The following is a 5,178-nucleotide window of genomic DNA, read 5'->3' on the forward strand; positions in this document are numbered from 1 at the left end:
TCAATCCCTTGGGTTTATTATTCCCTTTGGTTTATACTATCTATCATGGTCAATCATAGCCAACCATGGTCAACCATGTTCAAATGTTGCATTTTGACAAAGATTGTCTCAACATGAAAATCAACCATGGTCAACCATGGTCAATAACCATGGTGACATTGTGTCAAAGATTGTCTCGTGGCCCAACATCACATTGTGAAAACCATGGTCAAACTTGGTCCAACGTGACATTCTGACACAAATTGTCTCAATATGTAAATCAACCATTGTCAACCATCATCAACATTGGTCGACCATCGTCAACCAGGGTCCAATCCATTGGGTTTATTATTCCATTTGGTTTATAATAACAATCCCTTGGGTTTATAATATCAATCATGGTCAACCATGGTCAATCATAGCCAACCATGGTCAATCATGATTATTTTAGTGTTTAATTTTTAATAATTAATAAATTCTTTATTTATATTTAATTATTAATAATGAATGAATTAACTATTTAATAATTAAATGAATTATTTATTATTTAAATAATCAACAATATTTATATTAATAAATAAAATTAACAATAGTAAAAACAATATTTAATTATTAAGAATATTAATAATAATATTTAATATATTAATTTAATATTAACATATTAACAATATTAATATTAATATATTAATTTAGCATATTAGATTTATATTAGGTTGACACCTATGGCGTATATCAACCACATTTATTAGTGTGGTTGCACTAGTCTACCTATACTCCATAAATATAAATCTTAGAAAAATCTACTTCTTTAGAAACCTATGTATAAAGTTTTTTTCCTGAATCTTTTAAAATTCCTTATTCTAGATGAAGAGAAGAATTTATCTTTTCTGTATCCGTGTACATAGTGAATCTTAAATTCTTTGAATTTTTCTTGTTATACTTCTCCAGCTATAATTAGATTAGAAATTTGCATTATCGTTAAAGACTAGTTATAAAAATATTTTTAATTTTGTTGTTAGGATTTTTAATTGTATGGTTTTATTGGAAACTGATGTGTAAAATTAGGTTAGACGCATAATTATTTCACTGCTTCAGCTTCTCCATACTCCTTCCACTACTTCCACCCCCTTAGTTTTCACCATGCACCACCTCCGCTTGTTCAGATCTAAAGAGGTGTCTGGACTCATCGAACACCGAAGGGGAAAATTTAACTCACTTCAATTTTGTATAAATATAAGTGCTCAAACAAAGTCAGACATCCAATTTTTGTATTGATATTTGTTTGTTTAATTTAGTAGTAGCCATAATTGTGGCTTATTATGTTCTCTAACCTTGAAAGTGGTATCATATTCGGCACTGGGCCTACTCCCTCATGGGAGGGCCTAGGGGTGAGTAGATCAACAGAATTTGAGTGGTTGGTGTGTGGAAGAGCCTGTGAACTAGTGTAGAGCATAAAAGAGTTAACGTTAATTTTTTGGTGGTGGTTAGCGTTAATTCCTAGCATTGTAATCAATGTCCTTTCATTGTTGGTTGTGTGGTAGACCTATTGTGGATTGTGCATGAGCGAGTTAAGGATTGTGTCTTAGATGAAAAGAACAACAACTAAGTGTTTGTGATTGTGTGGTAGACCTGTTGTGTATTGTGCATGAGCTAGTTGAGGATTGTGGCCTAGAAGAAATCACAACAACTAAGTTTTTTTGTGTTGTTGTATGTTTCGTATTGGTTCAAGAAAATTGGCATAGGGTTTGTGATTGCATTGTGGAGCATATAGGAGTGCCAACAAGGTTTTGGAGATTCTGAGGTTAAATGTTTAAGCATTATCGAGCGAGTTTTTTAGCACAAGTTTTGAACATTTTTGGCAAGAGTGATAGCCTATAAATTTCTTTCCTCATCCCTTGTAATGTGAAAGCATGTGTGTAGCTAGAGCAGCCAAGAAAGTGTGAGAAGCAGTGAGTATCAAAGTTTTGGTAGCATAGGAGCTGGAGCATGGAGGTGTATGTAAAATTGTGTGGAATAGATTCCCTATGGAGCTGTTAGTGAGGAACGAATATTTCTAAAACCAATTGCACACCAAAAACCTAATTGTATTCTATTAAACATCACTTATAAATACAACAAGTATTGGTTAAATATAGAAATTCTATCTTAACCATACAATCAACTACTTGACAAAATATCTCAACCAAACACCAAAGTAGGAGTTATTTTAGTTGGACTAAATCTCTATAATCCAACTAATTAACAATTAACCAATTCACATAACAATTACATTTATAATGATGAATCTCATTAAGTGTCCACAAGACAAGTAGAAGTTAAATTTTCAATTCCCCCCCTTAACAATTACTTGTCTTTAATCTTCATACTTGTCTTTGATCTTGATGTCTGCAAAGTCTTCATTAGCTTATTTAAACATATTTGAAATCACATAGAGAAAACTCCATCAACTTGTCTCATAGCCCTCGTAAAGTTGTAGTTGGAAAACTGGATTCCCGAGTTCCAATCTCAAACTCCCGGACCACAGATCTTCTAAAGCCAATTACTGAACAACATCCCAAGTTGTCGCATAACCTCACGAGAAGACCATTCCACGTCTTCAACAAATGAGGGATCATTCCCTAGATTCACAATTGCTAAACTATCTGGATAACCATCCATATTGAGTTTTACACCACTTGATCTCTTAAATAGTAGCTTCAAACACAATCAATTACCTCTTTGCAATAAAAACTGAGCTACTAGTCATTCTATGGAGAAGCTCCCATCTACCAAGATGCATGGGTCCCAACTACTGTACTCGATAGTTATATATATAAGTCGTCTAGATAATAAATATATCTAGAATCATTTATTACATCATGACATTTTTATCTAATTTATAAAATTCATCATCACTTAATTTAAAAACAAATTATATAATAGTTATAGAAAATATGCTATTAATTAATACTGTTGCCCGAATCATATTGTCTAGTGTGAATTGTATAGCTAGACTGACTTCTTCATCATGACAATGCCATAGACGATAAACAATATAATAGACAACCTCATTTTCATGAGAATAGTTGAATATTAGATTGGGAAGTATAAAAAACATAAAATTCCACTTAGAGAACCTTTCAGTAATGGCCATAATAGATGAAGAAGACAAATCATTCAAACTTATGTTGTGAACTCACTGCCTCCAACTAATTAACAACCACACAGGAAAACAGTATGTATGCATGCAACTTGTGTTAAAGATAGCTAATTACTCCTACATGGAGAGTTATCTAAAATTATACAGTCAATTAACTGAGTCAAGTTGACTCAAGTGTTGGAAACAATATTGAGAGGGGGGCGGGGGTGAATCAGTATTATCTAATCAATATAATTTTTCATTTCCAAATTCAGTTTCATATACGCTACTTCAGTTAATGAAAACCACGTGTATACGCAACTGTGTGTAATGCAACAAGCGTATATCTAGTAAACTTATAATTCAGTTAGTTGCTTCTTAATGCGTGCATCAGAACATTATTAACCATATGATCAGTAAACAAGAGCAGTAAAGCAGAACAAATCACAACACATATGAACACCAGGATGTAAGGTGGAAACCCAATGTGGGTGAAAACCACCTACTGCAATTCGTCTCTATCTTATTTTAATTAGAAACTTCTTTTTACAATGATTTTGTACTGGTGCAGTCTTATACCAGTATGCAGGCTGCTACCTGCAGAAGGCTACAACCTTCTCTCGTTCTCCGGCTTCTCCTGGAAGGGAGCTACAACCCCCTTAGTTCTTGTACTAGCTGAGGTACTAGTACGTAGTTGCTGACCTACAGAAGGCTACAACCTTCTCTTTTCTTCCAGGGACCACATTTCATAAATTTTCAGACTGGATCCATGAAAAGCATTAATCAAACATCAAGTATATCTGCATCAACCAATCTCCTTTGCACCAAACAAACTGAATCAAATAATCTCTTCTCTGAATATTGTACCCAGAAAGCAGTAACAGTAACCAAACACCAATTCTAAACCCAAAACTCTGCAGCAATAAACAGAAGTACGAAAAACATATTTCAAGAGACGTACACTACTTCAATGTGTACAACCTGCATGCATACGCTTCTAAATTACGGCCAACCAGCGTATACGTTGTTTTTACTTACTGAGCCAGCGTGTATATGTGCCTCTAATGTGTCGAACCTGCATACAGATCTATAAAAGATAGTTCACGCTTTCTAATATTCAAACATCAGTTATACCCAGATTATCAGATTTATAGATCTAGTCATGCCCCAAATATAACAGATTGAAAACACACAAAGATACTACTATTCAATTCTTGAGTTTTGACCCATCAATAGAACTTATCCATCTTCTTGCGCTCAGGTTCCTCCTTGATTTAGATTCAGCTATGCACCATAAACCAATCACCAGTATTCCAGATCTTTCTCTTCATAAGATATTCAATACTTCAGTCAATGCCTTTGCCAAATGATCTCCTCCTTTTTATAGTCTTAGGCCTTACTCAAACCATGGTCCAAAACCATAGAGAACCAATACTAGGGACCCAAAACCTGGGTTCAATACTTCGGATGCAATACCAAGGTCCAAAACCATAGGTCCAAATACCATGGACCTAAAAATAATCTTTCCCACATGTACGCGCTTTTCCGTGCATGAAAGTGCGTGCATACGCATACGTGACTTTTGATTGGCAATCCCGTGTGTATACGCGACTTCGTCAAAGGAAACCTGTGTATACCTCTTTCACTTTCATTTTGAGAGCCTGAACCGTGATCTGCCATCTGAGTGAGTTGCCATCAAGGACAACACCTATGCCATAGTGCCAAACATGTGTCATAATGCCAACAATCTCCCCCTTTGGACTTGACCCCCTTTGACATCAAGGGCAAAGGGTTATGCTCCCCCTAAGTACATGCTGAAATCTTTGCTTTGCTGTGCTGTCCATGCTCCCCCTGACTATAGGCAAGGTCTGCAGAGAAATGATCCATAAGAAAGACCATGACTCTATACATCATATGCAACCTTCCTATCAGCAAAGACTCATACATACATACATCTCCCAACCAAGTGGGGATATACCAATATTGACTCATCCACCCAACCAAGTGGGGATACACCAAAAGTTTACACAAGATAAAACAAGAACATTACATCAACCATCCCAGGCATAGTGGGGAAATCA

The sequence above is a fragment of the Pinus tabuliformis genome, chromosome 4_1, assembly GCF_031772625.1.
Source record: "Pinus tabuliformis cultivar Carrire ecotype Pingquan chromosome 4_1, CPIR1, whole genome shotgun sequence".
NCBI classification, from domain to species: Eukaryota; Viridiplantae; Streptophyta; class Pinopsida; order Pinales; family Pinaceae; genus Pinus; species Pinus tabuliformis.